Consider the following 21,464-nt stretch of genomic DNA (forward strand, 5'->3'; position numbering starts at 1 on the left):
ATCCTGCCCATGGTGTTTCTGTCATCACACAGGTGGAGAATCCTGCCCATGGTGTTTCTGTCGTTACACAGGTGGAGAATCCTGCCCATGGTGTATCTGTCATCACACAGGTGGAGAATCCTGCCCATGGTGTTTCTGTCGTTACACAGGTGGAGAATCCTGCCCATGGTGTTTCTGTCATCACACAGGTGGAGAATCCTGCCCATGGTGTTTCTGTCATCACACAGGTGGAGAATCCTGCCCATGGTGATTCTGTCATCACACAGGTGGAGAATCCTGCCCATGGTGTTTCTGTCATCACACAGGTGGAGAATCCTGCCCATGGTGTTTCTGTCATCACACAGGTGGAGAATCCTGCCCATGGTGTTTCTGTCGTTACACAGGTGGAGAATCCTGCCCATGGTGTTTCTGTCATCACACAGGTGGAGAATCCTGCCCATGGTGTTTCTGTCTCACACAGGTGGAGAATCCTGCCCATGGTGTTTCTGTCATCACACAGGTGGAGAATCCTGCCCATGGTGTTTCTGTCATTACACAGGTGGAGAATCCTGCCCATGGTGTATCTGTCATCACACAGGTGGAGAATCCTGCCCATGGTGTTTCTGTCATCACACAGGTGGAGAATCCTGCCCATGGTGTTTCTGTCATCACACAGGTGGAGAATCCTGCCCATGGTGTTTCTGTCATTACACAGGTGGAGAATCCTGCCCATGGTGTTTCTGTCATCACACAGGTGGAGAATCCTGCCCATGGTGTTTCTGTCATCACACAGGTGGAGAATCCTGCCCATGGTGTTTCTGTCATCACACAGGTGGAGAATCCTGCCCATGGTGTATCTGTCATCACACAGGTGGAGAATCCTGCCCATGGTGTTTCTGTCATCACACAGGTGGAGAATCCTGCCCATGGTGTATCTGTCGTTACACAGGTGGAGAATCCTGCCCATGGTGTATCTGTCGTTACACAGGTGGAGAATCCTGCCCATGGTGTTTCTGTCATCACACAGGTGGAGAATCCTGCCCATGGTGTATCTGTCATCACACAGGTGGAGAATCCTGCCCATGGTGTTTCTGTCATCACACAGGTGGAGAATCCTGCCCATGGTGTTTCTGTCATCACACAGGTGGAGAATCCTGCCCATGGTGTATCTGTCATCACACAGGTGGAGAATCCTGCCCATGGTGTATCTGTCATCACACAGGTGGAGAATCCTGCCCATGGTGTATCTGTCGTTACACAGGTGGAGAATCCTGCCCATGGTGTTTCTGTCTCACACAGGTGGAGAATCCAGCCCATGGTGTTTCTGTCTCACACAGGTGGAGAATCCTGCCCATGGTGTTTCTGTCATCACACAGGTGGAGAATCCTGCCCATGGTGTTTCTGTCATCACACAGGTGGAGAATCCTGCCCATGGTGTATCTGTCATCACACAGGTGGAGAATCCTGCCCATGGTGTATCTGTCATCACACAGGTGGAGAATCCTGCCCATGGTGTATCTGTCGTTACACAGGTGGAGAATCCTGCCCATGGTGTTTCTGTCTCACACAGGTGGAGAATCCTGCCCATGGTGTTTCTGTCTCACACAGGTGGAGAATCCTGCCCATGGTGTATCTGTCATCACACAGGTGGAGAATCCTGCCCATGGTGTTTCTGTCATTACACAGGTGGAGAATCCTGCCCATGGTGTATCTGTCATCACACAGGTGGAGAATCCTGCCCATGGTGTTTCTGTCGTTACACAGGTGGAGAATCCTGCCCATGGTGTATCTGTCATCACACAGGTGGAGAATCCTGCCCATGGTGTTTCTGTCGTTACACAGGTGGAGAATCCTGCCCATGGTGTATCTGTCGTTACACAGGTGGAGAATCCTGCCCATGGTGTTTCTGTCATCACACAGGTGGAGAATCCTGCCCATGGTGTTTCTGTCATCACACAGGTGGAGAATCCTGCCCATGGTGTTTCTGTCATCACACAGGTGGAGAATCCTGCCCATGGTGTATCTGTCATCACACAGGTGGAGAATCCTGCCCATGGTGTTTCTGTCATCACACAGGTGGAGAATCCTGCCCATGGTGTTTCTGTCATCACACAGGTGGAGAATCCTGCCCATGGTGTTTCTGTCATCACACAGGTGGAGAATCCTGCCCATGGTGTTTCTGTCATTACACAGGTGGAGAATCCTGCCCATGGTGATTCTGTCATCACACAGGTGGAGAATCCTGCCCATGGTGTTTCTGTCATCACACAGGTGGAGAATCCTGCCCATGGTGTATCTGTCATCACACAGGTGGAGAATCCTGCCCATGGTGTTTCTGTCATCACACATGTGGAGAATCCTGCCCATGGTGTTTCTGTCGTTACACAGGTGGAGAATCCTGCCCATGGTGTTTCTGTCATCACACAGGTGGAGAATCCTGCCCATGGTGTTTCTGTCATCACACAGGTGGAGAATCCTGCCCATGGTGTTTCTGTCATCACACAGGTGGAGAATCCTGCCCATGGTGTTTCTGTCATTACACAGGTGGAGTATCCTGCCCATGGTGATTCTGTCATCACACAGGTGGAGAATCCTGCCCATGGTGTATCTGTCATCACACAGGTGGAGAATCCTGCCCATGGTGTTTCTGTCATCACACAGGTGGAGAATCCTGCCCATGGTGTTTCTGTCATCACACAGGTGGAGAATCCTGCCCATGGTGTATCTGTCGTTACACAGGTGGAGAATCCTGCCCATGGTGTTTCTGTCATCACACAGGTGGAGAATCCTGCCCATGGTGTTTCTGTCATCACACAGGTGGAGAATCCTGCCCATGGTGTTTCTGTCGTTACACAGGTGGAGAATCCTGCCCATGGTGTTTCTGTCATCACACAGGTGGAGAATCCTGCCCATGGTGTTACTGTCATCACACAGGTGGAGAATCCTGCCCATGGTGTTTCTGTCATCACACAGGTGGAGAATCCTGCCCATGGTGTTTCTGTCATCACACAGGTGGAGAATCCTGCCCATGGTGTATCTGTCGTTACACAGGTGGAGAATCCTGCCCATGGTGTTTCTGTCATCACACAGGTGGAGAATCCTGCCCATGGTGTTTCTGTCGTTACACAGGTGGAGAATCCTGCCCATGGTGTTTCTGTCATCACACAGGTGGAGAATCCTGCCCATGGTGTTTCTGTCGTTACACAGGTGGAGAATCCTGCCCATGGTGTTTCTGTCATCACACAGGTGGAGAATCCTGCCCATGGTGTTTCTGTCATCACACAGGTGGAGAATCCTGCCCATGGTGTTTCTGTCATCACACAGGTGGAGAATCCTGCCCATGGTGTTTCTGTCATCACACAGGTGGAGAATCCTGCCCATGGTGTTTCTGTCGTTACACAGGTGGAGAATCCTGCCCATGGTGTTTCTGTCGTTACACAGGTGGAGAATCCTGCCCATGGTGTTTCTGTCGTTACACAGGTGGAGAATCCTGCCCATGGTGTTTCTGTCATCACACAGGTGGAGAATCCTGCCCATGGTGTTACTGTCATCACACAGGTGGAGAATCCTGCCCATGGTGTTACTGTCATCACACAGGTGGAGAATCCTGCCCATGGTGTTTCTGTCATCACACAGGTGGAGAATCCTGCCCATGGTGTTACTGTCATCACACAGGTGGAGAATCCTGCCCATGGTGTTTCTGTCATCACACAGGTGGAGAATCCTGCCCATGGTGTTACTGTCATCACACAGGTGGAGAATCCTGCCCATGGTGTTTCTGTCATCACACAGGTGGAGAATCCTGCCCATGGTGTTACTGTCATCACACAGGTGGAGAATCCTGCCCATGGTGTTACTGTCATCACACAGGTGGAGAATCCTGCCCATGGTGTTTCTGTCATTACACAGGTGGAGAATCCTGCCCATGGTGTATCTGTCATCACACAGGTGGAGAATCCTGCCCATGGTGTTTCTGTCATTACACAGGTGGAGAATCCTGCCCATGGTGTTTCTGTCGTTACACCGGTGGAGAATCCTGCCCATGGTGTATCTGTCATCACACAGGTGGAGAATCCTGCCCATGGTGTTTCTGTCATCACACAGGTGGAGAATCCTGCCCATGGTGTTTCTGTCATCACACAGTTGGAGAATCCTGCCCATGGTGTTTCTGTCGTTAGACAGGTGGAGAATCCTGCCCATGGTGTTTCTGTCATCACACAGGTGGAGAATCCTGCCCATGGTGTTTCTGTCATCACACAGGTGGAGAATCCTACCCATGGTGTTTCTGTCATCACACAGGTGGAGAATCCTGCCCATGGTGTTTCTGTCATCACACAGGTGGAGAATCCTGCCCATGGTGTTTCTGTCATCACACAGGTGGAGAACCCTGCCCATGGTGTTTCTGTCATCACACAGGTGGAGAATCCTGCCCATGGTGTTTCTGTCGTTAGACAGGTGGAGAATCCTGCCCATGGTGTTTCTGTCATCACACAGGTGGAGAATCCTGCCCATGGTGTTTCTGTCATCACACAGGTGGAGAATCCTGCCCATGGTGTTACTGTCATCACACAGGTGGAGAATCCTGCCCATGGTGTTTCTGTCATCACACAGGTGGAGAATCCTGCCCATGGTGTTTCTGTCGTTACACAGGTGGAGAATCCTGCCCATGGTGTTTCTGTCATCACACAGGTGGAGAATCCTGCCCATGGTGTTTCTGTCGTTAGACAGGTGGAGAATCCTGCCCATGGTGTTTCTGTCATCACACAGGTGGAGAATCCTGCCCATGGTGTTTCTGTCATCACACAGGTGGAGAATCCTGCCCATGGTGTTTCTGTCATCACACAGGTGGAGAATCCTGCCCATGGTGTTTCTGTCGTTAGACAGGTGGAGAATCCTGCCCATGGTGTTTCTGTCATCACACAGGTGGAGAATCCTGCCCATGGTGTTTCTGTCATCACACAGGTGGGGAATCCTGCCCATGGTGTTTCTGTCATCACACAGGTGGAGAATCCTGCCCATGGTGTTTCTGTCATCACACAGGTGGAGAATCCTGCCCATGGTGATTCTGTCATCACACAGGTGGAGAATCCTGCCCATGGTGTTTCTGTCATCACACAGGTGGTGAATCCTGCCCATGGTGTTTCTGTCATCACACAGGTGGAGAATCCTGCCCATGGTGTTTCTGTCATCACACAGGTGGAGAATCCTGCCCATGGTGTTTCTGTCATCACACAGGTGGAGAATCCTGCCCATGGTGTTTCTGTCATCACACAGGTGGAGAATCCTGCCCATGGTGTATCTGTCATCACACAGGTGGAGAATCCTGCCCATGGTGTTTCTGTCAGCACACAGGTGGAGAATCCTGCCCATGGTGTTTCTGTCATCACACAGGTGGAGAATCCTGCCCATGGTGTTTCTGTCGTTACACAGGTGGAGAATCCTGCCCATGGTGATTCTGTCATCACACAGGTGGAGAATCCTGCCCATGGTGTTTCTGTCGTTACACAGGTGGAGAATCCTGCCCATGGTGTTTCTGTCATCACACAGGTGGAGAATCCTGCCCATGGTGTTTCTGTCGTTACACAGGTGGAGAATCCTGCCCATGGTGATTCTGTCATCACACAGGTGGAGAATCCTGCCCATGGTGTTTCTGTCGTTACACAGGTGGAGAATCCTGCCCATGGTGTTTCTGTCATCACACAGGTGGAGAATCCTGCCCATGGTGTTTCTGTCATCACACAGGTGGAGAATCCTGCCCATGGTGTTTCTGTCATCACACAGGTGGAGAATCCTGCCCATGGTGTTTCTGTCATCACACAGGTGGAGAATCCTGCCCATGGTGTTTCTGTCAGCACACAGGTGGAGAATCCTGCCCATGGTGTTTCTGTCGTTACACAGGTGGAGAATCCTGCCCATGGTGTATCTGTCGTTACACAGGTGGAGAATCCTGCCCATGGTGTTTCTGTCGTTACACAGGTGGAGAATCCTGCCCATGGTGTTACTGTCATCACACAGGTGGAGAATCCTGCCCATGGTGTTTCTGTCGTTACACAGGTGGAGAATCCTGCCCATGGTGTTTCTGTCATCACACAGGTGGAGAATCCTGCCCATGGTGTTTCTGTCATCACACAGGTGGAGAATCCTGCCCATGGTGTTTCTGTCGTTACACAGGTGGAGAATCCTGCCCATGGTGTTTCTGTCAGAAGATGGTTGCAAATTGCTTGGGTGCGATTCTCCGTTTGCCGAAATTGCGAAACGTGATTGGGCGGAGAATAGGTTCCGATGCCAGAATCGTGGCGGGTGCTGATTTGACGCCAAATCGCAATTCTCCATCACCTTGACAGCGGTGTCAATGTGTACCAGAATATACGTCGAGTAAACGCTGTTTGCATATCATTAGCAGACCCGACATGGTATTTTTCGGGGCCTCCGCGATTCTCCCCTTCCAATGGTCCAAGTTCCCGACGTCGCAGGTCACTTGTGCTTTTAAAAATTGTGAAACCGGAGTCATGATTGATGAGGAACAGAGGGGAGGTAGGTCAAGGAGAGGAGCGACTGTGGGCTGCCGGACCGGGCACTGGTGGGGCTGGTTGGGGTGGGTAGGCCTTGCCAGGGCCAGGGGAGGGGTGACGGGGGCACCAGCTCCTGTTGACCTTCAAGGTGACGAACACCCTGCACTTCTATGCCACGGGGCCCTTCCAGGCGCCGAATGGACAACTGTCCGGGGTCTCACAGACCTCAGTGTAGAGGTACATCCGTGCCGTCATGGAGGCCCTATATGCCCAGGCGGCTCAGTACATCCACTTCAATGTGGACCGAGCCCACCAGGAGGCCCGGTTCGCTGCCATTGCTGGGATCCCCCGGGTCCAGGGAGTGATCGACAGGATGCACGTCCACCTACGAGCACCTGCAGATGACAGGCCGCTCTACACAAACCGAAAGGGGTTCCACTCGGTGAATGTCCAGCTGATATGAGAAGATCAGGGGCGAAATTCTCCGTTATCGGCGGAAAGTCCGCCGATCGGCGCAAAAAACGGCGCAAATCCCACTTGCGTCACATCATAAAAATGGGCCGATAGTCTCCGGCCCGAAATGGGCTAGCAGCGACGTGACGGGAACCGCGCTTGCGCAATGGTTCACGCCGTGCAGCGTCATACGCGCTGCACGGCGTGACGGCTCATAAGGCCGCGCAGCTCCCCCCCACCCGACCGGAACACCCGACCGCAACACCCGACTGGATGGCTAGCCGTCGCTCAGCCCCGAGGTTCGAGTCACGCGATGTGGAGGCGCTCCTGGATGCGGTGGAGCAGAGGAGGGACGCCCTGTATCCCGGGCACGGCCGCAGAGTTGCCCCACGCCACAGCCGGCGTCTGTGGAGGGAAGTGGCAGAGGCCGTCACCGCTGTGGCCCTAACACCACGGACAGGCACCCAGTGCCACAAGAAGGTGAACAACCTCGTCAGAGCAGGCAGGGTGAGCCTCTCCCATATCCCCCATATCCCCCACTCCCCCATATCCACCCTCCCCCATATCCGCCATATCCCCCCCTCCCCCATATCCCCCCTCCCCCATATCCCCCCTCCCCCATACCCCCCCTCCCCCATATCCCCCCTCCCCCATATCCCCCATATCCCGCCCTCCCCCATATCCCCCCTCCCCCATATCCTCCATATCCCCAAGTGAATCCAGCCCTAACCTTAACCTCTGCAATGCACGCGCAACCGATGGCGTGCATTCATATACCTGCCTAACACTGTTGCCTTTTACCCCTGACACCACCCCCACCCCCCCACAGGAGAAGCGCGCACACAACAATAGGGAGCATGTGAGGACTGGAGGAGGGCCCGCTGATGAGGGCCACTGACCGTACACGAGGAAAGGGCCCTGGAACTGGCTGGCGGACCTGAGGACCGGGAGGTTGCTGATGCAGAGGTCGGGGCCCCACGAGCAAGTGAGCCACCAACAGCCCGTCCCCATATCCCCCCTCCCCTATATCCCCCTCCCCCGTATCACCTGATCACTGCCTGATGTCTAACCATGCATGCTTCATTGTGTATCGCAGGACCAAACGTCCAGGCACCCATCCCCGCAGATGACAACGCCTGCAGGATGCCCCTCGCACACCACGGGAGACGGAGAGACCCGGACCCTCCAGCATGCGATGCCCGCAGGATGCCCCTCGCACACCACGGGAGACGGAGAGACCTGGAGCAACAGGGAGACGACACCCCCGTCATGTGCGGGAGCGACCACCCAGCGATGAGGGGGGCAGCCACAGGCCCCCGTCACATCCGAGCCAGGACACCACTACCCAGGACACCACTATCCAGGACACCCCTACCTGGGACACCACTACCCAGGACACCCCTACCCGGGACACCACTACCCGGGACAGCACTACCCGGGACAGCACTACCCGGGACAGCACTACCCGGGACAGCACTACCCAGGACACCCCTACCCGGGAAGACGAAATACCGGACAGTGACTCAGAGTGGATGGGTGGAGACGAACCCCCACCCCAAAGTGCCATGGACTCAGAGTGGGACGAAGAGCACAACACAACGCCACTGCTGTCACCAACACCCTCCACCATCGCAGAAACACTCACCACGGTTGGGCACTTTAGTGATGAGGCGTCTGGTACACTCACTGGTGCGCACAACACAGCCGTCCCGGTACAGCAGGTGGAGGTAGGAGCAGCAGAGGGACCGGGCGGTCGGAGGGCAGCCCAGGCCAAGCGAACATCTGCCGCCCAGATGGATCCCGGGTTCCTGCAGTTACCACACCCACACATAGATCCGATGCAACCACCGACACGGAGACGAGCGAATAGGGTGACGGGTGGCTTGCGGCGGCTGCGGTCGCAGGTGGAGGAGTCCACCCGCGTCCAGGAGCTGGGAGTGGTCCCGGTCATGCGTGCCACCCAGGCTGACACCGCACGGGTGGCGTCCGCGGTGGAGGCAATGGGTGCGACGGTGTCAGACATGGGGAACGGTTTGCGAGGCCTGGGGCCTTCCGTGCAGGCGGCGTCTGTGGCCCAGGAAATGGCTGCCCTCTCACAGGAGGCCATGAGCCAGTGCCAGCGCCAGATGGCAGAGGCGCTCAACGCCATAGCCCAGTCTCAGCAGGCCATGGCCCAGTCTCAGCAGGCCATGGCCCAGTCTCAGCAGGCCATAGCCCAGTCTCTGCAGGCCATGGCCCAGTCTCTGCAGGCCATGGCCCAGTCTCAGCAGGCCATAGCCCAGTCTCAGCAGGCCATAGCCCAGTCTCTGCAGGCCATGGCCCAGTCTCTGCAGGCCATGGCCCAGTCTCAGCAGGCCATCGCTGAGGGCATCGGCGCCAGTGGCCATGTGCGAGCCGGCGTCGCACTATCATAGACAATCCCCTGGGCTCCATGGCTGCAAACCTGCAGACCCCTGTCGATACCAGCACGGGCCTCCAGGACTGGCAGCGCCAGATGTCGGGGGCGCGTCGGATGGCCAGTCCGTTCGCATCCCCCACCCATGTAGAGGCCTGGGGGCCATCGGGCACCCCGAGGGAGGAGGAGGTGGTGTGGTCCGTCCCGGCTCCCTCTGTAGGGGAGGTCCCGGTACACCGCGACACCTCGGACTCCCCCCCTTCCGTCCCAGGTGCATCGGGTGGGCAACGGGCAGGACAGGCTGGCAACTCGCCATCCCAGTCGCCCGGGCCGCAGCCTGGCCCATCTAGGCCAGGACGCCCCAGGAAACGGCCGCCAAAGGGATCCAGTGTCAGAGGGCAGGAATCACAGGAGTCCACCTCCAGTTCTGCTGTACCGTCTGGGGAACCACGTAGACGTAGTCAAAGGGCCCGTAAGGCCAAACAATTAGACACTGAGTAAGTTGGCACGGGTGCAGGGCACAGATGAGTTTTAGGGGCTAGGGCACGTGCATGAACTCCTTTGGTTATTAAAGTCAATGTTACACCTACCGAAGCTGCCTTTGTGCTCTGTCCAAAGTGTGCGGGCGTGTCATGTACGTTGAGCGCAGGTGTGTGTGTGACGGGTGGTCTTACCTCAGCCCCAGGTGAGTCTGCCCCCTTCCCCCTGGGCCGCCATCAACATCCCCCGGGCAGAGGACGGGACCGTGCGCTGCAGTGTCACAGCCGCATGCAGGGATGGTCCGGGTGGATGGTGGTACTGTGGCCATGGGTCAGACATAGTCCAACGATGTAGAGCCAGGAGCTCATCGGAGGCGGGTTGTCATCATCCTCCATGGCCTGCGATAGACACGCGTCCACCCGCAACTGGGTGAGCCCGGCCCGTTGTGCCGCCGGTGGATCGGCAATTGGGGGGGGGGTGGTGTGCATGCGGGTGGGGTGTGTGGGGTTGGGGAGGGGGGTGAGGGTGCTGGGTGGGTGGATGGGTGGGGGGTGTGGGTGGTCGGCTGTTGCCATGGTGTGCGGTCTGTGACCATACTACCCGATTCCCACGCCCATCTAGTCAGTGAAGCGGGCGGCTATCAGTCTGTCCCGTGCCCGCTGGGCCAGCCGGTAACGGTGGACAGCCACCCGCCTGTGTCTACCCCGTCTGCCCTGACCATTGCCCCCATCCCCCTGATCTGGGGAGGACTGGGCCTCTTCCTGCTGCTCCTCCACTCCGCCCTCCTCTGCCTGCGGCACATCGCCCCTCTGCTGGGCTATGTTGTGCAGGACGCAGCACACCACAATGATGCGGCCGACCCGATCTGACCGATACTGGAGGGCGCCCCCAGAGAGGTCCAGGCACCTGAAACGCATCTTCAGCACGCCAAAGCACCTCTCGATCACTCCCCTTGTCGCTACATGGGCAACATTGTAGCGGTTCTCCGCCTCATTGCGTGGCCTCCGTATAGGCGTCATCAGCCACGATCGCAATGGGTAGCCCCTGTCGCCCAGCAACCAGCCCCTCAGCCGGGGATGGCGTCCCTCGTACATGCCGGGGATGGATGACCGCGACAACACGAATGAGTCGTGTACACTGCCTGGGTGACGGGCGCAGACGTGCAGGATCATCATGCGGTGGTCGCAGACCACCTGTACGTTCATTGAATAGGTCTTCTTCCTATTAGTGAACATGGCCCTGTTCTCTGCAGGTGGCCGCACGGCGACGTGCATCCCATCGATCGCGCCCTGGACCATGGGGAACCCGGCAACGGCAGAGAAGCCCACGGCCCGGGCATCTTGGCTGGCCCGGTCCACGGGGAAGCGGATGTAGCGGTGCGCCATGGCATAAAGGGCATCTGTCACTGCCCGGATGCACCGATGCACTGATGTCTGCGATATGCCGGACAGGTCCCCACTCGGTGCCTGGAATGACCCCGTTGCATTAAAGTTCAGGGCCACCGTAACCTTGACGGACACGGGGAGAGGGTGTCCCCCGCCAGTGCCACGCGGTGACAGGTGTGCCAGCAGGTGGCAGATGTGTGCCACGGTTTCCCGGCTCATCCGGAGTCTCCTCCTGCATTCCCGGTCCGTGAGGTCCTGGTATGACTGCCGGGGTCGGTACACACGGGGCGCCCTCGGGTGCCTCCGTTGCCGTGGGGCCGCGACGTCCTCCTCCCCCTCCTCGTCCTGTCGGTCAGGTGTCCCTCCAGCCTGGGCGGCTGCCGCCTGCCCCTCTGCGGCAGCCTGCGCCGCCTCTCTGGCACGCTCCTCCTCCTCCTCCTCATCCAGGGCAACATAGACATGAGCGGCTGCCACCACGGCGGCCAACATCGCTGGATGGTCTGAAAACATGACGGCCTGGTGGGGGGGGAGGGGAACGACGACATGTCATCATTGCCCATATCCCCTCCTCCCCCCAGCCAGGTGGCATGGACCGCATGGGTCCAACTGTTGGAGGCTGGCACCTGGCCAGGTGGACCAACTCATTTGCCCTCCCATCACCCACCCCAGCACGGACCCCCCCCAACCCCCAACCTCCACCCCAGCACGGACCCCCCCCCCCCAACCTCCACCCCGGCACGGACCCCCTCCCCAACCCCCAACCTCCACCCCAGCACGGACCCCCTCCCCAACCTCCACCCCAGCACGGACCCCCCCCAACCCCCAACCTCCACCCCAGCACGGACCCCCCCCCAACCTCCACCCCGGCACGGACCCCCTCCCCAACCCCCAACCTCCACCCCAGCACGGACCCCCTCCCCAACCTCCACCCCAGCACGGACCCCCCCCAACCCCCAACCTCCACCCCAGCACGGACCCCCCCCCCCAACTTCCACCCCGGCACGGACCCCCTCCCCAACCCCCAACCTCCACCCCAGCACGGACCCCCCCCCCACCTCCACCCCAGCACGGACCCCCTCCCCAACCTCCACCCCAGCACGGACCCCCTCCCCAACCCCCAACCTCCACCCCAGCACGGACCCCCTCCCCAACCTCCACCCCAGCACGGACCCCCCCAACCCCCAACCTCCACCCCAGCACGGACCCCCCCCCAACCTCCACCCCGGCACGGACCCCCACCCCAACCCCCAACCTCCACCCCGGCACGGACCCCCCCCCAACCTCCACCCCAGCACGGACCCCCTCCCGGCACTCCCCCGGAGCCCAGCCTACTCTAACCACCCCCCCTCCCCGCCGCACACACACACACACAAGCCGAGACACACCTCTCCTCACGCAATCAGTCTGCGGCCACGCCATTTCCTGCCCAGAGCCAACCCCCCAGGCCGTCACTCACCTCCCCGCTGGTCGGCGTGAGCCTGGAGCACCGGGTCACGCCGATGAAAAGGAGGTTTGATTCACGTCGATGTGAACGGTCATCACGTCGACGGGACTTCGGCCCATCCGGAAGGGAGAATATCGGCAGGCCGGAAATCGGCTGCCTTGCGCAGACCCGTGACATTCTCCGCGGCAGCGGCGCCATTAACGCCCCGCCGACTTTTCTCCCTTCGGAGACTTCGGCGGGGGCGGGATTCACGGCGGCCAACGGCCATTCTCCTACCCGGCGGGGGGTCGGAGAATGACGCCCCAGATGTGCATCATGCACATCTGCGCCTGATACCCGGGCAGTGTCAACGACACCTTCATCCTGGCACACTCGACGATTCCTGACATGTTTGAGACGGCACAACCCCCATCCTCAGCTGAGGGGTTGGTTCCTCGGCAACAGGGGTTATCCACTGTGGTCGTGGCTGATGACATCTAGCCGGAGGTTACAGACCGACACTACAAGGACACCCATACAACGATCAGGTCCATGATCGAGCAGTACGTCGGCCTCCTGAAGATGCGGTTCAGGTGCCTGGACCACTCTGCAGGGGTCCTCCAATAAGAGGACTGCCCGCATCGTGGTGGCCTGCTGCGTCCTCTCCAACATCGCGCAGCAGAGGGGCGATTTGTTGGTGATGGAGATGGAACACCAGCCCTCGCCCGACGAGGAGGATGCGGGGGAGGGGGAGGATGAGCAGATCATGGGGCCAAGGCAGACACTGGAGGCTGCACGACATGTGCGCCAGGGCCGGCCCACATGGGATCTCTGATCGCCTCCAGGTTCACTGACTGGGGGTGTGATGAGGTGGAGGGGGGTCTGTAATGGGCCTCGGCCATGGCCTGCACAGAATTCCCCAGGCCTTGGGCGTGCTGATCCATAGCCAAAAACATCACCCCCCAATGCCTCCACCGTGGCTGCCACCCATGCGGTGTTGGCCTGGGTGGCAAGCATGGCCGGCATCCACCTCCTGCTCCTGCACATGTTTGGAGTCCTCCAACTGCACCTGCAGGTGCTGGATGTTCACCGACAACCCCCATGTAGTCCCTGGCTCTGTGACTACATCTCCACAATCTCCACTGTCCGTTCCAAAAGCCCGAACCCCATCTGGATGGCAGTTAGTTTCTGGGGTTGACCCACCCTCCGACCGTCCGCTCCCTCGGGTGCTCCTACCTCCACCTGCTGTACTGGATTAGCTGTGTAGTGTGCAGCAGATAGTGTCCCAGGAGCCCCTTCACTAATGTGACCGAGGTGAGTGTCTCTGGGATGGGGGAGGGTGTTAGAGACAGCTGTGATGGAAAATCTGTGTTATCCTCAGACTCGAGCCCTGGGGTGTCCTGTGGCTAGGGTCGAGGGCTGTCGTCCAAGCTGTTTTTATCGTCAGTGCTTGGCTCACGGTGAGGGCTCCCACTGTGAGACTGACCAGCGGCGGGGGACACCAGATGGACCTGCCCCATTTCCAGCAGATCCTGCAGGACACAAGTCAAGGCATATGATAAGACCGTGGGCCAGGGGGGAGTGGCGTGGGCGGGGTGAGGGTTGGAGTGGGGGTGAGGGTGGTGTTGGGGGGGGGGGGGGGGGGGGGGGGGGGGGGGGGAGGTGGTGACACACGTGTCACAGGGAACCGCAACTCAGCAGCATCTGTCCTTCCTCACCCGCGGCCGAACTCTACCTCAGCGACCTCCCGTTCCTCCAGGCCGCCAACCACGTCCAGGGCCCTCTGCTCAGCCATGGTCAGGGGCCGCAGGTCCGGTGGTCCCCCTCCAGTTTTCTCCCACTCCCAATGGTTATGGGTGGATTTCTCCTGAGGGAGTGGAGGGAGGGCAAACAGAAAATGACAGTGTTAGACAATCCGACGCATGCAGCCCAAGGGCTGGGCAAACTGGTGGCTTCAGTGGCCAGTATGAGTACTGGCATATGGTGCAGGGTGGGGGTTCGGCCGCCCTCTGGGTTGTGGGGAGGGCATGGTAGCGTTATGGGTGTTTGGTACAGGGTTAGAGCCAGGGACAATGTGCTGCCTACTCACCCTGGCCACCCTGAGGAGGTCATGCAGTTCTTTCCGCCGCTGCTGGCCGGTCCGGACAATGTTACTGGTTGCGCTGTCTGCATCTGCCACCTGCGCGCAGGCACGGTAAATGGCGGTGGCTGACAGCCTCCTACCCGGGCCGGGGTACAGGGTCAACTGCCTCTCCTTCATTGCGTCCAGGAGGGTCTCCAGCTCGGCGTTGGTGAAGCTTGGTGCCGTGCATCTTGCTGCCATCTTGTTGGCTGGCGTGGGGTGTGTGGGGAGTGAAGTGTGTATGTGTGGCTGCAGCTTGTCAGCCTCCTGAGTGTCAATCGCGAAACTGGCAAATCTCGCACCGTTTCTCATTGGAATCGATTGTGTTCCACGTGGTGCCGGTGCTAGCCCCTTAGCAGTCACTGAACCTGTCCAGGTGCGGCGCCAGTTTTGCTGTCGTAGAACTCCACGAATCCTGCACCAGCGTCAACACTTAGAGCTGGAATCTCCGATTCTGCGGCTATGTCTGCAGGATCCGTCTGGTCCTTACGACAAAAAGTTGGCGCCATGGGAAGAAGGTCAATAGTTGGGGATGATGGAGGAATAGACCAGGGTCGACAACACAGCTCTTCACACCTTACATCCTATAAGAACTCCATCCCATTCTCCCAGTTCTTCGCCTCCATCACATCTGCTCCAATGATGCCACTTTCCAAAATGGTGCAGCTGACATGTCATCATTCTTACTTAATCGTGGTCTCCCTACCACTGTAGTCAACAGGAGTCTTAACCTTGTCCAACCCATCTTCCGCACCTCTGCTTTCACCCAGAACCACGATAGGGTCTCCCTTGTACTCACATTTCACCCCACCAGCCTCCGCATTCAAAGAATCATCCTCTGCCCGTTTTGGCAACTCCAGCATGATGCCAGAACTAAACACATCTTCCCCTCACTGCTCCTGTCAGAATCTCATATAGAGCATTACCTCTGATATACCCTGGTGCACTCGGAGTGTCGGACGATCTAGAAGCCCAGGGTGGGAGAGATGACGAGGTTTTGGACTTTGCTTCCCTGGTGGCCCGGAGACGGATTCTGCTGGGATGGAGAGACTCAGAGCCCCCAAAGTCGGGGGTATGGGAAAGCAGCATGGCGGGGTTTCTCAGGTTGGAGAAAATCAAATTCGCCTTAAGGGGTTCGTTACAGGAGTTCGCTCGGAGGTGGCAGCCGTTCATTGACTTCTTTAAGGAAAATGAGTCTGTCAACACGACGGGGGGGGGAGGCATGGAAGTGAAGAATAAGGGTAGGCAAAGTAATGAAGGGAGGACCGTGAGATGGAGTGTTTGCGGGGGGTGGCTTTGTTATTGTGGATTTTTTGTCTTTGTTCGATCATTCCGTTTAAATGTGTAAATATCATAAATGCCTTAATAAAATATTTTCTCACACAAAAAGTTAATGTAGCTGTGGGAATTGCTGGGTTTTGTAATGAACAATGGTGGTCCGTCTATCATCAGAAATGGAGACAGAGAGGTCAAGGAAGGGACGGAAAGTGTCGGAGGCGGACGATGTGAACGTAAGGGAAGGGTGCAAATTGGAAGCAAAACCAATACAGTTTCCAGATCCAGACGAGAGCATGAAACAACACCAATACAATCAACGGAAAAATAGATTTTTCGATGTTCCTTTGTGTTAGCTCTCCATTTAGTTTTTATTCCCCACCGCAGGGGGAAGTCTGTGACTTTTATTTGACCTCGCTGCACCATAGCACAGTTACTATGTACTTTTGCTATGTACTTTATTAAAAAATATATATTTTATTCAAGATTTTTGGCCAAACATAACAATATGTAGTGTTTCTTTTACACAACAATAAAGCAATATAAATAACAGTGGCCAGTTTTAAACAAATAAATAAATAATATATAAACAAAAACAAAACTAAATGGCAACTGCCTTGTCCAAAATAAATACTCTCCAAAAATACAATCCAACAATCCAATATACAATTACCTATAACAAATACCTATACATATACAATAACATCCCTGAGAGTCCGTCCGATTCCTCCCCCCCCCCCCCCACCCCCTTCCTCCCCCCCTCCCCCCTGGGTTGCTGCTGTTGTCTACTTCTTTTCCATTCCCTCTATCTTTCCGTGAGGTAATCGACGAACGGTTGCCACCGCCTGGTAAACCCCTGAGCCGAACCCCTTAACACGAACTTAATCCGTTCTAACTTTATAAACCCTGCCATGTCGTTTATCCAGGTCTCCACACCCGGGGGTTTGGCTTCCTTCCACATTAACAATATCCTGCGCCGGGCTACTAGGGACGCAAAGGCCAACACGTCAGCCTCTCTCGCCTCCTGCACTCCCGGCTCTTCTGCAACCCCAAATATAGCCAACCCCCAGCTTGGTTCGACCCGGACCTCCACCACCTTCGAAAGCACCTTTGCCACCCCCACCCAGAACCCCTGTAGTGCCGGGCATGACCAGAACATGTGGGTGTGATTCGCTGGGCCTCTCGAGCATCTCGCACACCTATCCTCTACCCCAAAAAATTTACTAAGCCGTGCTCCAGTCATATGCGCCCTGTGTAACACCTTAAATTGTATCAGGCTTAGCCTGGCACACGAGGACGATGAGTTTACCCTACGTAGGGCATCAGCCCACAGCCCCTCCTCAATCTCCTCCCTCAGTTCTTCTTCCCATTTCCCTTTCAGCTCATCTACCATGATCTCCCCCTCGTCCCTCATTTCCCTGTATATGTCCGACACCTTACCATCCCCCACCCATGTCTCTGAGATCACTCTATCCTGCACCTCCTGCGTCGGGAGCTGCGGGAATTCCCTCACCTGTTGCCTCGCAAAAGCCCTCAATTGCATGTACCGAAATGCATTCCCTTGGGGCAACCCATATTTTTCCGTCAGCGCTCCCAGACTCGCAAACGTCCCATCTACAAACAGGTCTCTCAGTTGTACTACCCCAGCTCTTTGCCATGCTCCAAATCCCCCATCCATTCTCCCCGGAACAAATCTATGATTGTTTCTTATCGGGGACCGCACCGAAGCTCCCGTCCTTCCCCTATGCCGTCTCCACTGCCCCCAAATTTTCAATGTAGCCACCACCACCGGGCTTGTGGTGTATTTCTTTGGTGAGAACGGCAATGGTGCCGTCACCATTGCTTGTAGGCTAGTCCCCCTGCAGGACGCCCTCTCCAATCTCTTCCACGTCGCTCCCTCCCCTTCTCCCATCCACTTACACACCATTGAAACATTGGCGGCCCAGTAGTACTCACTTAGGCTCGGTAGTGCCAGCCCCCCCCTGTCCCTACTACGCTGCAAGAATCCCCTCCTCACTCTCGGGGTCTTCCCAGCCCACACAAAACTCATAATACTCTTCTCGATTCTTTTGAAAAAAGCCTTCGTGATCATCACCGGGAGGCACTGAAACACAAAAAGGAATCTCGGGAGGACCACCATTTTAACCGCCTGCACCCTACCTGCCAATGACAGGGACACCATGTCCCATCTCTTAAAGTCCTCCTCCATCTGTTCCACCAACCGCGTTAAATTAAGCCTGTGTAATGTACCCCAATTCTTGGCTATCTGGATTCCCAAGTACCGGAAGTCCCTTGTTACCTTCCTCAACGGTAAATCCTCTATCTCTCTGCTCTGCTCCCCTGGATGCACCACAAACAACTCACTTTTCCCCATGTTCAGTTTATACCCTGAAAAATCCCCAAACTCCCCAAGTATCCGCATTATCTCTGGCATCCCCTCCGCCAGGTCCGCCACATATAGCAACAAATCATCCGCATACAGAGATACCCGGTGTTCTTCTCCCCCCCTGAGTACTCCCCTCCACTTCCTGGAACCCCTCAATGCTATGGCCAGGGGTTCAATCGCCAGTGCAAACAATAACGGGGACAGAGGACATCCCTGCCTCGTCCCTCTATGGAGCCGAAAATATTCAGACCCCCGTCCATTCGTGACCACGCTCGCCATCGGGGCCCTATACAGCAACTGTACCCACCTGATATACCCATCCCCAAAGCCAAATCTCCTCAGCACCTCCCACAAATAATCCCACTCCACTCTATCAAATGCTTTCTCGGCATCCATCGCCACCACTATCTCCGCTTCCCCCTCTGGTGGGGGCATCATCATTACCCCTAGCAGCCTCCGTATATTTGTATTCAGCTGTCTCCCCTTCACAAACCCAGTTTGGTCCTCATGAACCACCCCCGGGTCACAATCCTCTATCCTCATTGCCATTACCTTGGCCAGAATCTTAGCGTCCACATTCAGGAGGGAAATGGGCCTGTAGGACCCGCATTGCAGCGGGTCTTTTTCTTTCTTTAGGAGGAGCGATATCGTTGCCTCTGACATAGTCGGGGGCAGCTGCCCCCTTTCCCTCGCCTCATTAAAGGTTCTCATCAGTAGCGGGGCCAGCAAGTCCATATATTTCCTATAGAATTCAACTGGGAATCCGTCTGGTCCCGGGGCCTTCCCCGCCTGCATGCTCCCAATCCCTTTGACTACTTCCTCCGTCTCAATCTGTGCTCCCAGTCCCACCCTCTCCTGCTCCTCCACCTTAGGAAATTCCAGCTGATCCAGAAAGCACATCATTCTCTCCTTCCCATCCGGTGGCTGAGCTTCATATAATCTTTCGTAAAATGCCTTGAACACTCCAGTCACTCTCTCCGCTCCCCGCTCCATCTCTCCCTCCTCATCTCTCACCCCCCCGATCTCCCTCGCTGCTCCCCTTTTCCTCAGTTGGTGGGCCAGCAACCTGCTCGCCTTCTCCCCGTGTTCGTACTGTACACCCTGTGTCTTTTCCTCCATTGTGCCTCTGCACTACCCGTAGTCAACAAGTCAAATTCTACATGTAGCCTTCGCCTTTCCCTGTACAGTCCCTCCTCCGGTGCCTCCGCGTATTGTCTGTCCACCCTCAGAAGTTCTTTCAACAACCGCTCCCTTTCCCTACCCTCCTGCTTTCCTTTATGTGCCCTAATAGATATCAGCTCCCCTCTAACCACTGCCTTCAGTGCCTCCCAGACCACCCCCACCTGTACCTCCCCATTATCATTGAGTACCAAGTACCTTTCAATACATCCCCTCACCCTTAAACACACACCCTCATCTGCCAATAATCCCATGTCCATTCTCCAGGGTGGACGCTGTTGTTTTTCTTCCCCTATCTCCAGGTCCACCCAATGTGGAGCATGATCCGAAATGGCTATAGCCGTGTACTCCGTCCCCGTCACCTTTGGGATCAGTGCCCTTCCCAACACAAAAAAATCTATTCGTGAATAAACTTTGTGAACATAGGAGAAAAATGAAAACTCCTTGCTCCTAGGTCTACTAAATCTCCAGGGGTCTACTCCTCCCATCTGCTCCATAAAGTCCTTAAGCACCCTAGCTGCAGCCGGCCTCCTTCCGGTCCTGGACCTCGATCTGTCCAGCCCTGGGTCCAGCACCGTATTAAAATCTCCACCCATTACCAACTTCCCCACTTCTAGGTCCGGGATTCGTCCTAACATACGCCTCATAAAGTTGGCATCATCCCAGTTCGGGGCATACACGTTCACTAATACCACTGCCTCCCTTTGCAATTTGCCACTCACCATCACATATCTGCCCCCACTATCCGCCACTATAGTCTTTGCCTCAAACATTACCCGCTTCCCCACTAGTATGGCCACCCCCCTGTTTTTTGCGTCTAGCCCCGAATGAAACACCTGCCCCACCCATCCTTTGCGTAGTCTGACCTGGCCTATCAGCTTCAGATGCGTCTCCTGAAGCATAACAACATCTGCCTTAAGTTTCTTTAGGTGTGTGAGTACCCATGCCCTCTTAATCGGCCCGTTCAGCCCTCTCACATTCCACGTGATCAATCGAGTCGGAGGGCTCTTTACCCCTCCCCCCCCGCTTGACGACTAGCCATCTCCTTTTTCAATCCAGCTCCTCACCCGGTTCCCACGTAGCCGTATCTCCCCCAAGCGGCGCCCCCCCGCCCCGACCACCCCCCCCCATACCAGCTCCCTCTTCTCCCCAGCAGCAGCAACCCAGTTAACACCCCCCCCCCCCCCCCCGCTAGATCCCAAACTAGCGTAATTGCACCCCCCATGTTGCTCCCAGAAGTCAGCAAACTCTGGCCGACCTCGGCTTCCCCCCGTGACGCTATGTACTTTTTTAACAACGAAAACCTCTTCTGTTTGCACACCTTAGGAACTAAAGTCAGAAAGGTGAAAAACAAAATTGTAATGATCTGATACTAAATGCTGCATCACTTTATCTTGTTTGTAAGAACGCATTTTGGCCGACATAATGTAAAGATAAAGGAGCTTCTTGTAAATATTTTGTGATCACATCAATCTTGTAAAATCAATCTAATTTTAAATATCTCTAGTTGATGCATGAGCTTGCTATTAAGTTAATTCAATTGGGCCAGCGGGGGCGGTTTTGAAGATAATAAATCAAGCTGACGCTGACAAGTGGATGGTTAAAACGGCACCTTTGTCTCATTTTATCAATTTAATTCCTGACATACAGTTAACACCTCTCTCGGATAGCTGGCTTTTTACAAGTTTGGTATTTTAGTACTCAAAATGTTGTCAGTTATCATTTCTTGGAATCTTAAGAGAGTATCGCTCTCTTCAGCACTGTCTCACTAATGTGGGCTCTTGTAAGGGAAATGCAGTAATTGATATGAAAAATGAGTCATATCCTGCAAAGTGCTGCCTGTCGTATCTAATCTGTGCATTTGCATGTTACGAT

The sequence above is a fragment of the Scyliorhinus torazame genome, chromosome 6 (genome assembly GCF_047496885.1).
Source record: "Scyliorhinus torazame isolate Kashiwa2021f chromosome 6, sScyTor2.1, whole genome shotgun sequence".
Lineage (NCBI taxonomy): Eukaryota > Metazoa > Chordata > Chondrichthyes > Carcharhiniformes > Scyliorhinidae > Scyliorhinus > Scyliorhinus torazame.